This window comes from Podarcis vaucheri (genome assembly GCF_965113315.1).
Source record: "Podarcis vaucheri genome assembly, chromosome: 1".
NCBI classification, from domain to species: Eukaryota; Metazoa; Chordata; class Lepidosauria; order Squamata; family Lacertidae; genus Podarcis; species Podarcis vaucheri.
The window spans coordinates 110006960-110029818 of record NC_138759.1 but is presented as its reverse complement, the minus strand read 5'-3'; the positions used below and the strand labels follow the sequence as shown (position 1 = coordinate 110029818).

The 22859-nt window shown below is 41.2% G+C and overlaps 1 long non-coding RNA gene across 1 annotated transcript; it reads left to right on the top strand.

The window, feature by feature from the left end:
- The first annotated feature begins 1660 nt into the window (after nucleotides 1–1660).
- LOC309519285 lies at nucleotides 1661–22742 on the top strand. Its single transcript, XR_014213782.1, has 4 exons — nucleotides 1661–1719; nucleotides 5345–5508; nucleotides 11687–11752; nucleotides 22368–22742. It is a non-coding gene; the product is annotated as an uncharacterized lncRNA (long non-coding RNA).
- Nucleotides 22743–22859: the final 117 nt, after the last annotated feature.

Here is a 22859-nt window from a genome sequence, read left to right as displayed (position 1 = left end):
CTGCCAAAAATCTTTCAATGTAGGACAATGGAAAAACATGTTTTAGAGAAGCATTATCCCTACTGCTTCTCCAACCATTAGATACCTTAGAGAGCCCTTTTTAAAACAAACATAATGGGTTCCAGTATATTCTAAATATTATTTTTTGTTGTATGAGCGCATCAAACTCAGTCAATTACTAGAGTGCTGAAAAGTTGGCAAGGTATGAAAACTTCAGTCTTAAGAATTTATACTTTAGATAAAGCAAGCTGTACATGCTGCGTATATTAAATAGATCAGCATATCAGTATCAAAACAGCATGGAGGGTTATTCCTACCGATGACTAAATGTAAAACAAATAGCACAGGCATGGATGTTTCAATGGAAATGTAACTACCTTCTGCATTATCCACTGTCTATATTTCCTGCTCTCAGGGTGGGGACACAAATCAGGGAAGAAAGGTGCAATAAAAAGAAGCGATCACGGAAGGGTTAAATCCCCCAAGTTTTTCTGATTAATTTCTTATCGTCTTAAGAGATTGTTAAATGTCAAAAAGTGGGTCCCCCCCTCCCAGCTATCAGTCTAAAACCGAACATACTGCGAGACATAAGGTAGCAGGTGCCTTGGCTCCAAACTATCATGTCTGTGGGCATTCTGTTATAACAGGTGCTCCAAAAATTTGAACAGATTTTAACGAGAGCTGTATGGGCTTTTTAATTAGCCTGGTTACTCAGCATGTGTAAGAAAGCACTAGGTATACGCTTAAAACATCACAGTGTCTTACAGCAAAAAAAAAAAAAAATAGAAAGAAAAGAAAAGAAAAGAAAAAGAAAGGAGGGGGGGGGGAGAGAAGGAAGGAGAAACCTCACATGCCCAGAATGATTTTCTTTTGAGCTGTCGAGGCTTCTATTCTGCTTTCTTTTCTTGATTGTGAAGAGCCAAATCACCTCTTTACAAAGTAACCTTAGTGGGGAAAAAACATCTTGCTTAGAGATTAAAAATGTGTGTGTGTGTGTTTAATGGATGGACTTGACTCCACCAGTGGATTTACACACCCAACAGAACAATGGCACGGCAAACAATAGCAAATTCTGTTTCTGCCGTATTTTTCGAGCATTCGGGTGCTACGTTCCGTTTCCGCATATCCATTTCTGCCCAAGAAGACATTGTCACAATGCAAGGCAAGGAAGGGCTGAGAAACATTTTGAGCTAGAAAGAAAAGGAGATGGTGGCTTTTCCCTTTGGAATTAATGGTCCAGCAAAGGGGAAGAGGGATGCTTTTGCAAAGTGTATAAAAACTGGGAGCGAATTCCCTGCGGCACAAATCAAAATTAATGTCAGAAACCAGTGTCTTTGCAGAACAAAGCAAGCCAGCCCTTTTATTTCCGCCTGCCTGTCTGTCTTCCCTTTTCTTTTAAAAAAGGCAGTATGGTTAAAATGTGTGACTTTCTTTCTATGAGAAAGCTGTGATCTTCTGAACTGATTATATTCTAGAGACATGTTATTTCCCTCTCTCTAATTTTCAGATTTTGCCTTGGTGTGTTTACTAGTGTTCCCAGATATGTTACAACTATGTCACATAGAGTCTAATCTCATTTAGCCTGTCACTGGGGTGATTTCCTCTTTCAACCCTATAGTACCAGTGATTAATTATTTTTCGCTTTTTGACTTTTTTTTTTAGATATATATCTATATAATGTGCCTGTTTTCGTGTTGCTGTACACCACCCTGATATTTGGTGAGAAGGCAGTATATAAATACTTTTATAAGTAGACGTCTGTTAATCTGTCAGATCAGTGCTTATGGGTTCTATATAAATATTTGCATAGTAGCTCAGGCTGTTGAAAGTGGCTTGCAACATGCACATACCATACCAAAATCAATGGGTAAAGCTCAATGTTGCGTTCTTCCAATCATTCCGCCTGCACAAGGATTCCAGCTTGCCAGATGGAATACTCCCCTTCCCCTTCTCCCCTGTGCACTGTTCTGGGGGTCCTCCCAATTCCCCCAGAGCCAGTATTGGGGCACAGGGGGTCAAAGAGAAGGGAGGAAGCCCTGTTGTGCAAGTGGAAGTCCTTGTGTAGGACTTCTGCTGGTGTGGCTGTCAAGTGAATCCTGCCCTATAGGGCATCCTTCCATGCAATTTCCATTTTCACTTTTGGGTGGTATGACACCTTTAAATGTACTAACAGCAAATACCAGAAACACACACTTCAGATATGCATTTTCACGTTACGAGGAGCATTGAGAAGCAAGGGTTTTTAGGCGCAATCCTGTACATGCTTACAGAGTTGTGTTCAAACAAGATTTACTTCCAGGTGACTATATTTACCAAATTACCTGGGCCCTAGCCCCACTGAACTCCACAGGACTTACATCTGGGCAGATGTTATACGATTACAATATAAGAGTGCCTCTCAAGCTTTCCTAAGTCTTACTACTTGTGTCTAATGGCCAAATTATGTGTTCAGAAAAATAAAGTGGAATGGCATCTTGGAACCAAACTGTTTCATACAAATTCAAATGTGAGGATGCAAAGTTCCTTTGACAGGAATTCTTTGCAGGTAGAATATGAGCATTTCATGAAGAGACTAGGTTTAGATCCCTTCTTCTGGAGGCCAGGATTAGACATGGTAGACGTAGAGCTTCTGCAAAAACAACAACACCCCCATCTGCCTCCTCTTCCTACAATATTTAGGCATTCTTAGGGCTCCTCTGTACAACTAGTCTACTGAGCATTTACTCTGAGTTGCTTGCTCAGAGCTTATGCAAAGGTTAGACTACAACCAGTCTTTATTGAGCATTTGTTCTGATTTGTTTGTGACGCTGTTGTATGACAACGAGCAGGCATTCTGACATGCTTCTGCAGTAATTATATGCCTTCCCTTCAATCCTTTGTTCATCCCACACTTTTCAGTGCAGTTTCTTGACAAGTTCCAAGCTGCAAAAAATCTAGTGTGTGTCCCCTGCCCCAAAGTGGTTTCATTGAGCTAGGGAAATGGACTGCTTTCATACACATTAACTGCACAAACCTACATTTCCAGTACACACTTGACTCTGTCCTACAAAATATTGACAGTTTGACAGTGACCTTCCTTTGTTTCCCCTGTGCTACCCATCCCTGCCAATGGCAGCCAGCCAGCCAATAACGTGCAGCAGCGAAAGGCATGGTATGAAGACAGTAATAAGAGACATATAGTCAGTGCTATTCTTCTAGAAAAAGAGGTGCTGGAGCTCACCACGAACTTCTCCCTTATTCTCTTAGACTGACAATGGTGTCCACTTGAGAAGTGCTGGACCTGGGAGTTTTTCACTAGGGGAAGGATTCAGTCTTCAGATTCCCCTATCCGCATTACGAAATAAAATGACCTAGTGCAGGGGTCAGCCAACACTGGGGATTCTGCAGATGTTGCTGGAGTGCAACTCTCATTAGCCTCAGCCAACATGGCCAGTGGTCAGGGATGCTAGGCATTGTAGTCCATCTGGGAGGGTAACATACTGGCCACCTGTATTCTTGTGTAACTACTTGATTCCTCCCTGAAATATTTTGATGGAGTAATTCTGCTCTCCACCAGAACTCAAGTGTCTTTTAAAAAGTGTAAAGGGGAAAGAGCTTAGAGGTCTAACCAGGCCAGATGCCTGCAAGGGGTTAGTATTTGGGGTTGAGAATATTTTGAGAAGAATAATACAATGATCCCAATTAAGCTCAATTTGGCTTACTTTTCAGTAAACATGCCAAGGACTGGGCTCCGCAATAACTATCCAATTAACATGCAAACACACAGAGATATACGTATTTCTTTCCGCATTTTAAAATCAAAACAAAACTCTACATATACAAAAATTGTATATAAAACCTTATGTGCATATGTCTAGATTCCATATCTGACCAAAAAATCCCTCAAGATAATCAGAATAAGAATATGTAAAGTGATGCTACTTTACTCATGCTCTTATTTATGCTTTATGAACTTATACATTTTGTAAGTCACTTGGATATCTTTTTCTGTGTGGCAATATAATGTAATCACCACCACCACCACCAACCAAACTGTTTCTTTTAGGATCTCCTCTCTTGGAATTGCCTGCCTAATATTTGTCATTATTTCATATCTCAGAAGATGATGATGTGTGGCTAGCTGCTCACTTTATAAAGTCAGAAGGGACTAATTTATAAGATCTGCCTGAAAAATAAACTTTTAAGCAAGATGTTGCAATTGCAAGCCACACTCGAGAAACACAAATTGGGGAGCTAGGAGTTAAGTCACTAATTACAGTTTATTTATCTTCCTTATATTGAGTTTGGCAGTTCTGACTATCTTTTCACTGTACAGTGTTGGAGGTCAATTAGGATTCAGCTGATCCTGGAGTCAGTTGACAATGATATTTATAATTAGATGGAGGGAAAGTGAAGGAGCCGATGTTTTCTCTTTCTCTCCCTCATTAGGGCTGGTTGGCTCAGCCAGTTTTATTGCTAGCTTAAAGTCAAGGAAAAAGGTCATGTGATTGTTTCCTAAATGAACTGTTTTGCAAAGTGCTGTTGTCTTTTTTATGGATGTCTCCATCCTTCATAAAAAGTAACAGTCCTTATTAAAAAGGTGGGGGGAGGAAAACCCCACCATTCCTCATAGTTGACAGTTGAGATGGGTCATCTACACAAGGCTTTTGGTCACCAAGACTTAGGTAGAGATACTTTTAGGGAGGAGCCACACTGTAAATTTAGAGTGCATACACCATACATTTAAAGCACATGATGTCTCCCAAAGAATTCTGGGAACTGTGCTTTGTTCAGGACACTGGAAATTGTAGCGCTGCAAGGGGCAACTACAGTTCACAGGATTCTTTAGGTGAAGCTATGTGCTCTAAATGTGCATTGGGTGTGCTTTAAATATAGGGTGTGGATCTGTCCCCTTTTAAAAGTACTCCTGTGTTTGTTTTTGAAACAATAAGGACTGGCTTCCCCTGACCCCAGTTTGCCTAAGTAAACCAGAAGTTGCCTTGTTCATGAGAGCAGAATTTGCTTCTGGAAGATTCTCCTCAGAATTCTCCTATACGAATTCGGATGAGAAATGTTCCTCAGATATTCTCTGCATATTCAACATGTTTCCCATTTTGTGTGCTCAGTATCCAAGTTTCGATAACCGATAGACACCTGCCTTTTGAAGACAGCATGCTTCTTTTTTGTACTGCCTTGTTGCTGTTTCCACTGAATTGCCTAAAAAAGGAAATCTTTTAACATCCTAAAATCAAAAACCAGGGAGGCTTGGTGGGGGGAGAGTGCCTGTCTCTGCAATGTTGAGAGAGCTTGCATGAAGAAAGATATCTGGTATTTGACCAGCAGCATCTCATGTTGTTTTGTACAGGCTTGAAAGTTAAGGTCCGACTGTATTTGAAAACTAGTGTGCAGCAGGATTTTGTTTGGCATCCAAAGCTGCAATCCTCCGTGGGGCTCTCCTTCCTGTCTCCTGAGCCCCAGGATCTTCTTGCGGTGTAGCTGTACCAGGGAGAGAAGAGATGCTGTGGCAAGGTGAGTCAAGGGGGGGACGGACCAATTTTTGGAAGGCTTGTGGGACCGTCACAGAATGATAGCAGTAATAATAATAATAATAATAATAATAATAATAATTTCTTATTTATACCCTGCCCTTCCCAGTTCAGAAAACCGGGCTCAGGGCAGCTAACAACGAATTTAAAACACTTAATTGTAGAAGCAGCATAAAATACAGTATAAAAACATGAATAACAATAAAGTTCAGAAATCAATTTGAGGGGAAACCAACTAATAAGCATTAGATAGTCGCCAGGGCTAACTGGATGAATTAGTCCTACTTGGGCCAGCGGAGAATTAGCTGTGCAGTCTCACTGTGGCCTGGGACACCTCAGAAGAACAGTCTCCCCCCACCCAGTAAAATAATAATTTTTAAATAAAAAAATGGCAAATTCTTGGGGTTGGTTGTGCAAAAACCTTTGGGCAGATCTGGTCCATGGGCTGTTGGTTAGCTGTCCCTCCTGTACATAGTTGCTTGGGAGTAGGGAGGGAAGAGAAAGTCAATTCAATTTGCATTTAAATGCGAACCCACCTAATTTTCACTTCTGAAACAATACACACATGGAAGGACAGCCTCCCTTCAAAATGTGCATGTCTCTGAATTTTACTGTGCGATTCATAGAATCATAGAATCATAGAGTTGGAATAGACCACAAGGGCCATCGAGTCCAACCCCCTGCCAAGCAGGAAACACCATCAGAGCACTCCTGACATATGGTTGTCAAGCCAGACAAGTACAGCAATGTGCATAAAAATGCATATACAGGGGCAAATTGTGCATAAGATGCATATTAGTGACATGTATCATCATCACCATCTTTTAAATTTATATCCTGCCCTTCCTTCTGAAGGGGCCCGGGGGCAGCCAAAACACAAAACACTTCCAATACAGATGCAGACCGGGAAATATCTTTGCAAAAATGGGTGCATTTGGAAAAATTGCATGCAAAGGTGTGACTATTAGGAGAAATTAGCACTGAAATGCTGGTGAATTTTCACAAGGACTTAAAAATGAAAAAAAAGAAATCACAAACTGATGTTGAAATCTGGAGGGTGGAAGTTAATATTGGAAAAATGAGAAACTAAATGGATATGGCTAGATGCATCTTTCCCTACCTGGGATTCAATCCCATTGAATTCAATCGGGTTTTCTTCTAACAAGACATATAAAAGATTGCAGTATAACAAGTTTTTGATGGAGAGCATGCAGAGGATGCCTTAAGGACAGCTTGACCTGGAGGAACACTATTAGTAGCCCCCCCCCATGCTACAAAATTCTGGCTGCCTGGCCTCAAGAAGTCGAGCATTGGTCCATGCTACAGAACACTCTTCCAGCAGAGCTTTGGCAGGCACTCTCGTTTATTTAGTTGTTCTTGTTTTATTTGTTTTATTTTTAGTATTTTTATATTGTGATTTTATCACAATATGTAATTTCGTTGTCCCCGAAGGGGGCAATGACAATAAAGATATTATTATTATTATTATTATTATTATTATTATTATTATTATTATTTACTTTCAGACATCTCTTGAAGACTTTTTGGTGCAAACCTATGTAGTTGTTTAATTTTTGATTTGTCAGTCACCTGCCTATCTATATTATTTATTTATTTTAATTTTAAATAACATTTTATAGTCTGTATACAGTGGTATAGAAACACTTTTATGAATTAAATAGGTAAAAAGATAATAAGGGCATTTAGTATTTGTAAGCCACTTTGAGCTTCTTCATTTTTACGATCAGTGGCATGTAGAATGGTAATAATGGTAATAATGATGATGACGATAAACAGCTGAGAGATTCCACACCTGTCACAATCAAAACATGTCTAAAGCGCATGATAATTTTTGAGCTGAACATTTCACTCTCACCATGTGAATTCATATCCAGATATCTGCATTCCAATTTACAAATCAGAGAATGTTGGCCAATTATTTATTTTTCCCCCATTTTTGTGTGCAAATCTTAATGACCTTGGTTTGGTTAGTTCAGTTTGCAACATTATGATTTTGTAAAGTTAAAATGCCAGAGAACACTCTGCCGAACCTTAAATGGCTGCTTAACTATCCATTAAAAGCCTTCACTCAGTTCTCTCCAACCAGATGCCTATGCAAAGCTGGCAGGCAGGACCTGAGCACAAGAGGATTTACACATATACCAGCATCCATAAAAGGAGTAAAACCAGAAAAATAAAACAACAATACTTTGAAGGAGCAGAAGACACCAGCCGTGAACAGGGAAAAGGGGAGAAGAGCAAGGAATTCTTTTCTCTGACTCCCTCCCCTAGCACAGTGTGGGAACTCACATAAAGGAAACAACACAGTCCCTATTTATGGGAACAGGTCTACTCCAGGTCAGTGCTGGAAAGTTAGCTGTAACTTGGGACAGAGACTGCAGTGGACTTGCCAGTATTAAGGTGAATTGTGGCTTCCCTAGAAATTGTCTCTGGGTGCCCAGGTTCAGAACAGTGCTGTGCCTTCTGAGACATGCTTATCAGCACAATCTGCCCGTCCCGCTTTCACCTGCACTGCGGGACATTTAAAAAATATGTAGGTTTATAAATTATTGTGGCCCTGTCTTCTCTTCTGGTCTGTCTCAAACATCACAAGTATACTACTTTACAATAGACCCATTGTAAATACAACATGTGCACATCTGCAGCAACACAGAGACAAGACGGGACACATCCTTACAATAGTGTATACGTTATTCAGGGACTGCCAAACTTTTTGGGCCTGTGAACACATTGGCAATCTCGAGAATCTGTCATGGGTACCACACACTTCAACCCTAATTTCAGCAGGGAGAGGGGCCAGTGTGTGCCAGGGAAGGTCTCTGTAGGTTCATATGCACCTGCAGGTATCACATTGGCCATCATAGTTTAACTATGAAATTTGTTGCCATTAAGATGTGGTGGTGGCCACAAACCTGCATAGCTTTCAACCTGCTGTTCATCCCAAGCTTTTGATTATCTTGCAAGGTCGTTTGGACAAAGGACCATAGCTTAAGGATGGGAGAGGATCTATCGTGCATAAAAAGATTCCAAGTTTAGTCTCTAGGTAGGGCCAGAAAAGATTTTTGCCGGTCAGGATAGAGGATACTGAGATGGGAGGATGAATGGTCTCAATGCAAGGCAGCTTCCTAGGTCCCAGATACTGAAAAATCACATCTCCAAATGCATAACACTGGTTTAAAATACTGAGGGGTTTTTTTTATTTAAAAAACCCCACGATTTTGGAGATGCTTTAATTTGCCGGCTTGTTGCTGGGCCTTTGGGACACAAACTGTAGTCATGATGCCAAGATTTTCTTTCAGCCAGGAGAACAAGATTTTTATTATTATTATTTTTTAAAAAACTTCTTCTTTTTTTGAAATGCCAAAGGCTCCTTCCTCCTCCCCCCCGCTTTTTTTTTTTTTTTTTTACACCACTGAAAATGCGGAATCTATTGTAAAGATAAATTTCATACGATGTGTCAAAATACTGAAGCCAGAGCCAGTTGGCTGCTTTGGCTAGCATGACCAAATGCCAGCACAATGAAACCTCCTTGTCTAGGAAGACCTCATGCTGAATTAGAAGCTGTTGCTGCATTACATCGTCTTTCTTTTGTGTTGGCTTTGCCAATAGACAACACATTTTAGGAGACAATGGAAATTTTCCATCTTTCCTTCGTTCCCACTTTCTGATGAAGAAGCTTCTCACCTGAAGTGGATGGAATGGTCAAGAAAGGTGCCATTGCGGAGACATTTTGTACATGACGCTGGGACGAAATGAAGGCTACAAAGAACAAAAGGAACGTAGAATGATCCCTCGGTCTGATGGTGTTTTATGTCACTCGAAGGTACTTGCTCAGCAGAAAGTGGTGATGGGGTTGTCATCCGCATATTGTGATGGATGGTGCTCCAGCAAGAGTTTCTAAGAAAGCATTCCTGAAAGTGAATGCATCCTTTTGGTGAGCATGGGAGCTGCAGACCAGCATTTCTCAACCTGCCACCTTCCAGATGTTTGAGACTACAGTTCCCATCTTTGCTGGCCATTGGCCAGGCTGGTCAGCAAATTAGATGTAGTCTAAATCGTATGGAGGGCAACCAGTTTCAGGAAGGCTGCTGTAGGCAACCACTGGGCAACTCCATCAGTGACAGCAACAGAACAAATGAGGCTGCAGGACCCGCCGTAACATTACAGCTGCAATCTCAAGCTCGCTTAGCAGAAACTTAATAGGATTGAATTCCGTGGGACTTCCCCCTGTTTAAACATGCTAAAGGCTGGGACAGGGGACTTTCAGCCCTCTAGATGTTGTGGGACTGCAATGCCCATCATCCCTGACATGGCTGGGACTGGTGGGAGTCCACACAGGCTGTCTCCTAGGGTATTTCCATTATAACGTCATCTGGATCCAGTGATCCTTTTTATGTATGGAAACAGCATTGCACATCCAGAGCTATCCTTAAGCCGGATCCCATCAGTGATGGGAGCCAATGTGCTCATGCATTTGTTCACATTGGATACTATGTTGACATGGATATGGACATTCATTTCCACTTCTTGATAACACTGTACTATGGTATTTGTCCAAATGAAGCTGTCCAGAGACCAGCCTTGGGTCAAGGTGCCATCTAAAGAGAAGTCGTATGGATGAGACTTTTGGATGAAAAGTCTTAGTATGCACGCAAGGGAATTGCATCAGGCTTGGTGACTAACTGCTACATAACACAGTTGCTCAGGTGAACTCAGTGAGGAACACAGGAACCTACTTATTTGTTTCATGGCATATACAAGCCACCTTGAGCATCTAAAATGGAAAAATCATGTATTATTTAAATGAAACAATAAATGAACTATAACAGCCTTGGCTATCTTGATCTACTGTATGCATTTTTCATTGATTTCTTTACGTTTTCCACCCTCAGAATGATCACAGAAATAAAATATCATATTTAACAATTCCCAAAATGACAGCAAGTATGCATCCATTTAAATAGATCTGAATCTTTTCCAGATTTGTCTTCCAAGCATCACTTAAGAAACTGTTTGTTCAGTTTCGTATGAGGAGCTGCCAAAATATGTAGTGCCAGATCTGGTCTCTCATTGCAAAATAAAAGTGTGGTCACTTAACAGTATATGCAAAGAAAATTTCTGTTTTGCAAAAAGTTTAAAATGTTGTTTTAGGGGTGGTTTTCTCCCCCCCTTTTTTTTCTTTCAAAAGTAAATTGCAGTGTTGAGCTGCTAAGAACCAACTGGGTTTTGTTCAGCTTTTCACGGCTTACTGCAAATGTATTTAACTATGGTCCAGGGATTTACAGTCTCTAAGCTGATGCGCTGAGCTGTAGCTTACGCTCATAATGATTTTTGTGGCATAATAGGCTGTCAAAACAAATCTGCTTCTATATTTGTGTGTGTGTGTGTGTGCTTGCATTTTCGTCCATCCCTTTCGTCCCTTTCGTCCAGATTCTTGTCCATCCCTTATTAAAACAAGGATTTTATTTTTACCTATAAGGGTGTGTCGGTTTTAATGTGGACAATAGTCACCGACGTCAAAGAAAAAGATTGGGAATCAAGATTCAGAAGTAATGATTATATGTGATTATTAGCAGTTTTGCACATTGTGCTCTGCGCATAATGTGTGGTGTAAGGCACAAAGAAATATTTCCTTCTCGAAATGTTAGGCACAATATAATCATGTTAAGAAGGGAGAAGAGCTTTCCGAGCGACCTACAGAAGCACACACCATATTATGCTGAATTAAAAGAGGAGTAAGGTACAAACAATATAAATTTGTTAGCTTCTTGGCACCCTATGAAAAGAGCTCTCAAATAAAGAACTTAAAAAAGCAGCCCAATCCAATGCCGGTTTAAGTGTGCCTAACCCTTTGAAATCAATTGATTTTGCACACCTAATTCTGCGTAGGAATGAATTGAAGAGACTCTAATCCCAGATCAAGGAGAATATGTTACTGAGGAGTCTAGAGGGACTTGGCTATTATTTTATTTTAATTAATATTCTTCATGTATGCTTTGCCTTTTTGATTCAAAGGTCTACCATGTTTAATTACTTAAATTTATTGTGTTCTGAATGGCAAAGCAATCACACTGGACAGCAGTATAATACCAAACGCTGAATCCTATTCTCTCTCTCTCTCTCTGTTGAAAATATTTTAGAACAAGCTCTGCAGGGATGTTCAGCTATCATAGGTCAGATATAATGAAGAGGCAATGTAATCACAGGTAGGTACAAAAGGTACACACAGCAAAAGAGTTGGGGGGGAGGAATAGTTGATATTTTAGCAAATTGTTTTATATATTTTAGCAAACTATTTTAGCAAATAGTTGATCATTTGGCAAAGAAAGGATTCACCTTATGTGTTCTGTTGCTCTGTGACTTGTACTGGGCTCTGTCTGGAATCTTCTGATGTTCTAGGTATCTGACTTGATTCAAAATGCTACTGAGTATAGAAGCTGTATTTATGAAGGGGCAACGTCCAGTTGTGTTTTATACTGGTTTATCAAATGGGTTCAGCTGTCGTATGAAGCGAATGAAACTCACACAGAGAGACTTCGGACACACAGTATGATGACAGAGTGATCCAAAAGCACAACCACCTCTCATTTTGCTCTTCCCCTGCCATATCCCCATAGGCATTATTTTCACTGCCTCCACACCTAATACCCCATACTTAACTTTCAACCTTTGCCAAACAGATGCACTCTGTATAGCAGGAGGGCTACTCCCATTGAAAATATAACGCCGCCATCATAACTGAGCTCGAGTCTTAATTTTGCATATGATCGGTTTCTCAATATTGTTATTTCCACGAAGGGTGTAATTTCCAGATAATAAAACACGGCTCTCATTTCCACCCAATTGCTGCATGATTATTTTAATGCTAAAAATACACTTAGTGGGTACAGAGTGATAGGGACCATTACCCTCCACCCCCACAAACGTTGTGCTTATCACCCCATCTGCCACCCCAAATGGTAAGCCTTAGCAACATCACTGCTTTCCAGCGTGGTTTATTATTCAGGGTTGGGTTTTTTTTGAGGAAAGAGAGTTAGAGGAAATACAGACATTTCGGGATTAAAGGAAGAGAGTGGAAAACGTAGACTGAGAATAAATGGCGCTGCCGTTCTGCCAAGGGCTTTGTGGTGGCTACAGTAGTTTCTCACTGTGCATTTCTGTGGGTCTCATGTGTCACATATATATATATAGGGTATAAAAAGGTAAAGGGACCCCTGACCATTAGATCCAGTCATGGCCTACTCTGGGGTTGCAGCGCTCATCTCGCTTTATTGCCCGAGGGAGCCGGCGTACAGCTTCCGGGTCATGTGGCCAGCATGACTAAGCCGCTTCTGGCGAACCAGAGCAGCACACGGAAACGCCGTTTACCTTCCCACCGGAGCAGTACCTATTTATCTACTTGCACTTTGACGTGCTTTTGAACTGCTAGGTTGGCAGGAGCCGGGACCGAGCAACAGGAGCTCACCCTGTCATGGGGATTCGAACCACCGACCTTCTGATCGGCAAGTCCTAGGCTCTGTGGTTTAGCCCACAGTGCCACCTGTGTATCTAATGTGTCCTAAGAATAGTGAGTGATAGCCCAACATTAGTCATGCTTCGATCCATTGAAATCCGTGGATTTCAGTTACTTCTCCATTCGTTTCAATGGGTTGACTCTGAATTCACAGCCACACCAAACTATTTAAGCACACGACTTTCCTCAAAGAAGCTTGGGAACTGTAGTTTACTCCTCACAGAGATCTGATTCAAAGCACCCTTTAACAAACTGCAGTTCCCAGGATACTTTGGTGAAGCTGTGTGTTTTAAATGCATAGTGTGGCTGGGATCTAGGTACAGTGGTACCTCGGGCTGCATACACTTCAGGTTACAGACTCCGCTAACCCAGAAATATTACCTCGCGTTAAGAACTTTGCTTCAGGATAAGAACAAAAATCGTGTTCCGGCGGCGCAGTGGCAGCAGGAGGCCCCATTAGCTAAAGCGTTGCTTCAGGTTAAGAACAGTTTCAGGTTAAGAATAGACCTCCGGAACGAATTAAGTACTTAACCTGAGGTACCACTGTATGATTATAATCTGAGAGCACCCAGAGAAGGAAGATGTGAACGTCAGTTCAAAGACACTTAAGATAGCTTTGTAGGCTAGGGACATATGGCATAATAAAGCATGCTCTGAGGGGGGCAGGAACCCTATATATTTCAAAACTAAGAAATGGAAAATGTAGGCTTGTCCTGCATTAAATTGTCATGGAATTTGAGCACTAGGATCTGATCCCAGTTTCGGAATTCCTTCTTGCTGCAGAAGAAGCGAGGCTGCTGGGGGGGGGGAAATCAGCTGCCGATAAATGCTAATGGAAGGATTAGTGGACTCTAAGTTTGCTTTGAAACAGTTACTGGTGATGTCTGCATGTGAGTATCTTGTCAAAATATTTTCAGTTCTGTTACCACTGTGAGATCCTCTAGGACTGGCTCCCAGAGTTTTACTCACTGTATTACAGACTCTATATGTTAAACAAATTTAGATTTATTTATTTTTCAAAGACTTCATTATGATACAAACATACATTTTTCTTAAAAGGACTTGTTTAGGAGGTGATGCACCCAAACCGGTTTGCTTTGTAATTACATGAAAGGCAGGACAAATAGTTTTTGTGTGTGTCTTATTTGGGTATTCTTTGTAGTGCAATGAATAGAATATTGTGCAGTGTGTGAAGGAGATGAAGGTCAAAAGCCTGTTCAGCCATGAAACTCCCTGGGTAGTATTTGGAAAGGTTCTATCCACCTCACCTACTTCATAGTTAAGTTGTAATTGACTGGATAGAGAATATAAAATATAATGCACATTCAAGATTTTGTAATTTCCTCTGCTTAAGAATATTTTCCCATGTCTACTCCCTGAAGCATCTCTAAGATATTTTGCAGTTTTTGTGCAGTTTTCAGCATGATCATTGTTGGTTTTAGTATTTTTATATTTTGATTAAAAGGAAATAAACGTTAGGTAAAATCAATGGAGAATTCCCTGCATGCCTAGATCCAAATTTGGAGCAAATGCCCTCAGGTGGACGAGCCACACCAATGTTTTAAAATCACAAAACATGCAGCAAAGTAGAGGGTGGAAATACAGACTGTTAGGCTTTTAAAATATCTGCTTCTAGGTTGCTTCCAATGTTCCCCACTTCCCTCAGCATAGAAAGAGACCACATGTTTGGTAAGCTAAAAATAGTTTACTTACAACCTTTTCAAAGGTCAGATTCATATGTTTTTCCATACAGTGGCAAGAAAAGACAGGCAGTTTAACTGAGTTTCAAAGTGGCAATAGTTTCTAAATTATTTGTATAGAAACACAAAGATGGATTGCTTAAGCCACGCATTCTAAGCTTAAAGCATCTAGTTTACACCTCCTTACTGGTAGAATTCACTAGGTAGAAAAAGAGAATGGAGAGTTTGGTAACCCTTCCTCCCAAGGTATGGTTGTGTGACCTAGCTAAGTCTGACAGGACAGCTTACTCTATTGTTTTAACTCATCGTGCATTAATTAGAGTTAAGCATGTTGGTAATATGAGGCTAGATATATCCCACAATCACAAGATAACTTCCCCTGCATTCAGGTTACTGATCAGAATATGATGCTTGATTCACTGCTGACATTCGGGAATCACACAAAGAATTATATAGAGTTGTTACTTTGCCATATTAACTATCTCAGAATTAAGCACTGTCAAGCTCCAAAATAGTTTTGCAAAATAGGTTTTGAGAAGACGAATAAACAAATATAAATCCAGTTTAAATAACTCTTTGTTTAGAGTACTGAGGCAGGTTGCACACTGGAAAGGGACAGAAGATAAATTTGTTCAGTTAGCACTGTAAGGTCAACCTATCTAATCTGCATTTCCCAAACCAAGATGTGAAGCAAAAAGCAGCTGTCCTTCAAAAACGGCACTTTTTGATGCAGTCATCCAACCAAAAGTGCACATATTGGGGGAAGTCGGTGCAATATATTGTATGTTAGTGAACCTAATGTACAGAAATTCATTATATTAGGGGAAATTGCTTGTAAGTAGACATGCAGAGAAACATGTATTGGAAGTTAGCACAAAAATATGCACATATTTTCATGCAGGCTTTTAAACAAAATTGTAAATTGTTGAAGTGGGGTAAAATGAATTTAAGGCTTAAAAAATGAGAAATGGAAATCAGAAAACTGATCTCAGATCAGGAGTAGAATGCAGCCTATTGTTTTCACCAGGATTGAGTGTGGAGCAAAATAGTATAACCCATTGCTCTCTAGCCACTGTGATAAACAGTAACTAGCCTTTTCTAGGTTGGAGCCATAGCTCAGTGGTAGAGCACAGGCATGGAATGCTGAAAGCCCCGGGTTCAAACTTTGACGTCTTCAGCACAGAGGATCAAGTAGCTGGTGGTGGGGAAGATCTCTTCCAGAGTCCCTGGAGAGCCACTGCCAGTCAAAGAAGACAATCCTGAACCAGAGGGACCAATAATCTGGTATAAGGCAGCTCCCATGCTCTACAATAAGAACAGGTTTCATTCCTAGCCCCATCTCTCAAAAACTGGTACTTGGATGGATTTGGAATGGTGGTGCACCTTTAAGAACTCCGCTACTGAAATTCTATATCCTGATGTAATCTGGTGAACCGGGTTCGCATCTCCACTCCTCCACATGCAGCTGCTGGGTGACCTTGGGCCAGTCATACTTCTCTGAAGTCTCTCGGCCTCACTAACCTCACAGAGTGTTTGTTGTGGGGGAGGGGGGAAAGGAGATTGTTAGCCTCTTTGGGTAGTGATAAAGCGGGATATCAAATCCAAACTCTTCTTCTTCTTCTCATACTACTTAGTCTATTCTGCTCATACTTTGTTGTGCAGAAAACCTACCGGTGGCTGCTGTCCAATGCCATTTCCGCTTTGCCCACCAACCATACTTGTGCTGCACTGTTTTAGACCAATGAGAAACTGAGACAATGCAATGATACCTGACCTTCAGTCCTCACCAAAAGTGGGAACACTGATGTCTGGTTTTTCACTTGGCATTTTGATAAACCTTCACATTCCCAACACAAAAGGCAGTGTGTAAATAAGACTCCAGTCCTTTACACACTGACCTGGGAGTAAGTCCCACTGACTACAATGGGACTTACTTCAGAGTAAGGAAAGAAGGAATTGTCTATTTCAGTTCTCCCAGTTTCTCCCTTTTGCCACCATAAATCCAGTTCTCCAGATTTTGCAGTAATTTAAATTTTTTTTTAAATACCTGAAAATTCACCAGCATTTTATTGTGTGAATTTCTTCAAATAAACACATTTTATATGGGGTTTTAACTAATGTGCAGATATTTTTCAATCAATTTCCCCATATAGAATGCATTTTGTGTGCTGTTTTCAGTAATGTCTTTATTTTTACGTACACATCCCTATAATATATGCATGTTTTTAAACAGTGTTTGATTGGAAAACCACATTGCAAAATTCAGAGATGTGTGAATTTCAAAGGATAGCTGTGTTTAAGTTTGCATATGTTTCAGAAAGCACGAATTGGACAGTTTCAGCTTTAAACACATACTGACTCAAATTTCTCCTCCATCCCTACTTCTGAGTTGACATGCATAGGTTTTTGTTGCTGGTGTTATTTGAATAACTCGTCTTTCATGAACTCTGATGCCCATTTGTGTCTCTTTCCAGACGGTGCACAGGGCAGGTCATCCCACTCTTGCTACATGACAGAGAATAAATTTCACACTCCCATTTCAGATATGCTGAGATAAGTAGAACGCAGAACCTGAAATGCTTAACTCCCCCTTCCCCCCAAAAGATAAACGAACCAATAAGAGCTCAGTCGGAGAACATGCTTGGCCAATGAGGAACAGCTTGGAGGGAACATGGGGAACGACTTGGGATCATGACATTAGCCATAGCTGCCTGATGCCAGTCTCCATGGGAAGGCAAGGACCCTTCAGATTGGTCTAGATTTGGGGTGTTACTGCCTCAACACCTATACCGTAACAGTTAACATTAAGAATTATGTAGACAAAGTATATGCATGTTGTGAAAAGAACAGCATCTTGACAATTAAAGAAATTGGGGGAACAGTGAAGGATGCCATGAAGGAAGCGCATATTTTGGCCCAACTTAAAGTAGGAGGAGGAGAAGAGGGTGGGGGAAAGAAAAACAGGCCCTCCTCAGCAGTGAAGCAGAGAGAAGTATTATCACATTGTCAAAGAATCTTTTGATCTTGGAAGGATGCAGCCTCCAGAACGTAACCATATTTGACTGAACCCCCAAAGAAATCTTTTGTTTTAATTGCTAATTCGCGAGATGGGAGAGTTGCATCTGCTGAAAATGGAGAGGGACCACACACGGGCCCATTTGTTACCTGGAAGACTTCATAGTGGCATTCCCAACTCAGTGGGAAGGCACTGGGACTCACACACCGTCTGCTGTCTAATTGTCTTTTGGCTCAATTTGGTGCATGCAAATAGGACTGGGCTGCAAAAGATGGTTCAGGAAACCCTAACAGGATATCAAATACCAGGCAGTGCAGAGCAGATGGTAAAATAATTTTCTAAAGCAATCTTCAGGAAGTTTACAGTAGACTAAGGAATGGGAAAATAGCAGGTGGGTAAAAACAGAACTGTAACAGGTTATGAATTGTCAATTATAGAGAGAGCGGGAGACAGAGCGGGAGACAGAGAGGAGTTGGGGGGGGAATGACTTTGATGACGAATGGATAGGAAAAATCAACAGGAAGAAGGATGACAAGAGACACATAGCCACAGTCCAAGGTGACAACATTTATCAGGACAGATAGTAGTGCAGGATAGTTTTCAGTTGGAGTTGGGTTTGGTTGATAAATGCATGCTCACCACTTGATGACTACCACATCAAGTAATGACTTATATGCGCAAATGTCTCCTTTCAGAAATAGCACCACAGAGGGCACTTTAGTAACTCCTCACATCTCCTCAAACACATTTCTTTCCAATGGAACCGGAGGGCACATTTTCAACTTACTAATCATCTTCTTGGATAAAAGCCTCTTCAATTGCTCTTTAGCGCTCTCTGTTGTTTGCTCACTACATCCACACAAGCGCTGCTGTTAGTTTTAGATTTTAGACAATCAGTTGTATCAAGGGTAGAGAAACCCTGCCTTTGACACCTAAGATATATGTTTGCAGGCCCCATCCTATTCCCATGACTGTTATTTGTTTTATTAAAAGCAGTTTAATATAGACTTTAAAATGCTTGTAACCTGCTTTCAGACCTTATGGTGAAGGACAGGAAAGAAAACGAATTCATCATCATGTGACACAGGCTTTACAGTGCCACCAACCTCATATAATTCAGCGTAAGGGCTGTTTCAAGCTGTTTGCCTTCCTCATAGAAATTGTCACAACTTTGATGGGGAAAAAGCATTGGGTTGAATCCATAGTCTAAAGCTGGGGGTGGGTGGATAAAACTCAGGGTACCCTGGTAAAGGGGCCCAAGGCAGAGTTCTGTCTGAAAGCCCAGAGGGACATGATGGGCCATAGAACAGCCCTGAAAAGTGTCCTGGTGGGATTTCCCCATTAGTTCTGCGTCAATGGGGATGAGTGTGCCCTTTTGCCAGGATTGACCCTGATGGAAATATTAGCCAGCAATTGGGTTGACTGATTCAGGATACATACCGAATGCCTATGCCAAATCTGGCTTACATCTGTAATCAATAAAATTGTGACCATTTTGATCCCATGCTGGGTCTCATCTATTTCTTACTGAATGCACACTGTCGATCAGGACACTTTTAATGTGTTGTGTTGTGTGGTTGTTGTTGTTGCGTTTCTGTATATTATGTTGGAAGATGCCCAGAGTGGCAGCCCAGTCAGATAGACAGGGTACCAAAAATATTACTCCTCCTCCTCCTCCTCTTCCTCCTCTACTTCTTCTTCTTCCCCTTCCTCGGTAACTACTGGCTAGCGGTGCTGTGGCCTACAATGGTGGTGGTGTTTGTGGTGAAACAAGAATGCTATTAAAGTGAGTTAAAGAGGAATATTGGCAAACTGGAAAGTTATCCAGAGGAAGGTAACTGGGGTGGTGAGGGTGGAAACCAAGTCCTAGAAGGAACAGTTGAAAGGCCTGGGTATATATTTAACCTGGAAAAGAGAAGGTTAACAGGAGACATGGCAGCTGCCTTCAAATATCTGAAGAGCTGTAATGGAGAAGATAGAGAAGACTTGTTCTCTTTTGCTTTGTAGGCAGTGCCAGATTTACGCACAAGGTAAGTTTAGGTCCTCAGATTTTGAAGAGTCTCCACATAAAAGAGCTTATTAAGTTTCCAGTGTTTACACAACTGGCAAATAAAGGAAATGGGGGGAAGCTTAATCGAAAACAGACATTATTATGATATGGCAAAAATGCACTTAATGGTTGCACAATTATTTATTGTATTGTGTTTATAAATCTGTGCAGGAAAATTGATAATATAACTTTCATATATGCTAAGTAAGAAATCAATATATTTTTATTTAAATGTTTCATGTGCAAATAAGCTTATTGCAAGGTATACATTTTAATAGTTTCAGTACACATGTAAATATAACACTTCAGTTTTTTCTATTTTCATTGCCTGTTCTGTTGAAACAATACACTTTTGACAGGGGGGTGAGGTGGGGGTGCAATGCTATGGGACCTCATAAGCTTTGACATAGTTTAGGGCCTCAGCATGTCTTAATCTGATCCTCTTCAGAGGGCAGGACTAGAACTAATGAGTGGAAATTACAAGGAAGCAGATTTTGGATAACATAACAGGACACTTCCTAAAGGTAGGAGTGTCGTTGACAGTGGAACAGGCTGCCGTGGGAGGCAGCGAGTGTGTTGTCTTCTGCTGCTTATTTAGAAACTCGTGAAAAGCTGAGTTAAGGGTATTTCTGAAGAGGCTTGGGAACTGCACGGAGTAATAATTCACTTCTTTAGCCAGGCCACTACACTGAGACAGCTGTCTTGGAGCCGAACTCCTCCTGCATCATAGCCATTTCTCTGAAAGGTCACACGTGCCAGATATTTAATAGGTGATGCATACATTACAGTGAGCTGGTGATACTTAAGTAGAAGCTGCACATCATCTGCCATGGATACTGTAGTTGCACGCTGCATTGTGGATCCTCACTCAGCAGGGGGGGCGGGGTTTGACTCCATGACCCTCGAGGTCCTTGCCAGTTCTAAAACCTTATCTTGTAAATGCTGTTCAAAGCATAGTATGGCGTTTGTGAGAGTAACTACACACATATGCTGAAATTGGGCTAGCTGGCCCTAGTTGGAAGATGTTGCTGAGACTGGCATCTGGCCCCTGCTTCCCTCTCTAGCCCTCTGCCTCTGGACTCCTCCCAAGCAGACGTAAACTACGGTGAGGAGGAGGGACCCCATCCACTGCTCAGCAGTGTGCAAGGCTCCTCACCATTTGGGTGTCAGTGGAAAAGGAGAGCTCGCTGTAGAAGGGCTGGCAGCTGCTGTGAAAGTGAGGCAAATGGCTCCTCTCTGTCAGAGTCTGCGCTCAAACTGAGACCCCAGGCTCTCAGCTGAGTGCTTGAACAGCTTCCTTCTTCTACCTCCCCGTGTTCACTCGAGCCTCCTGCTTCTTCCACCTCCCAGCTGGTCCCCTCCTCAGATCTGTCCTCAGTGTTCCACCACCACTGTCCTGGGTCTAAGTCTTCTTCCTCTGTGTCATCCCTGGGGAGGTCTTGGACTGGTGTCTCCCGACACTCTTCATCATCCAGCCAGTCCCTGATACCCTGGGAAGTAGGTTATCCTATTTATCTCTCCTATGGATCATGCCCAATGCATCCCACATCTGTAATGACAAGTTAGGTCAAATATCAAATAATTGAAACATAAATGCATGAGAAGTTGCTACGAGGAAAGAACACATGCACCACACAAAGCTACGGTTCCTTGTGTTGTGGAACTGATTGTTAAATCGCTCTGTAAACTGAGGGGAATGTAGGGGTCTCCAAACAATTTTCAGCACACTTAGCAAACTACAGCTCCCAGAATTCCTTAGGGGAAACCCCGATTGTTTAAAGTGCTTTGAATGTATGGTGTGAATGTGGTCATTGTCTCCAACAGCCGGTTCTGGCAACCTGACATATCACTTTCAGAACCCCTGTGACCCACTTTGAAGAATATTTCAGTGGGGCTTCCAAGATATGTAAGGAATTATATAAGTATGAGATACACTCAGTGTGAGAGCCAAATCTTTGGGTGGTTCACTCACTACAAGCTCCAGAATCCTTGGAATAATATCTGAATGCTACTGATTCACACAGTATGTAGCGTAATGTAATCAATACAAGATGCTGCATATAAATAAACTGTTTAGATTCTCGCACGTTTTAAGATTAGAGAGGGCATCTTTCCCAGCAGTATTCCCCCTCCCTCAGAGTTCACACCTTTTAAGGGGAAATGGTTGCAAAGTATTAATTTAAGCCAATAGTGAAAGCTTATGTTATTCGTTTTTTCAGTGATATACATAGTGCTCTTTTTGTATACTATTAACTATGGGCATATGTTTTTCATTTGACTATGCTACTTACACACTAGATTCTTTTCTCTTTTCTGACAAAAAAATGTAAGATATAACAGCTGCCGCAAAAATATTTTTAGATCACTGAAACTATTAACAAGAGCTGCATGAATCTGGTGGACAATGACAAGTCTGATCAGTTTTCCACAGCCACAGTTTGGGAGACAGAGGGAAATCCCAAGAATATATTGTTGTATCTTTGCAGCCAGTTACTAGTTTTTCAGCTTCAGTGTCAACACTCTTGGAATCTGTTTCTTGAAGGTATTGATGCTTTGACAACCCTGCATTAATAAATTACGATGCATTTGCGCTGAGAGAGGTCAGATTCCCATTGATGCCCTAGACTCTCATATGAACCTGGAAGAAGACACTATGATCATCGATAAAAGAAAGTGTCACTTTGAAGAAATGGCCAACTTCAGAAAGATGGTTGTGAAAGTGAAGAACTCATTTCTGCAACAATGGACATACTTCGGATTATTTTTCATGGGTGATGTGACAACTGCAGTGTAAGTGGCTTGAGGGTGTCAAACTGTTTGCTGGATTTGATTTATTATTCCTGTCCATATTCTGTTCTTCCTTGGAGAAACAGGGACAGGGAAGTGTGCAGAGGAGGCCCACATTTTATCCATACAACAACTTAGAATCATAGAATGATAGAATCATAGAGTTGGAAGAGACCACAAGGGCCATCGAGTCCAACCCCCTGCCAAGCAGGAAACACCATCAGAGCACTCCTGACATATGGTTGTC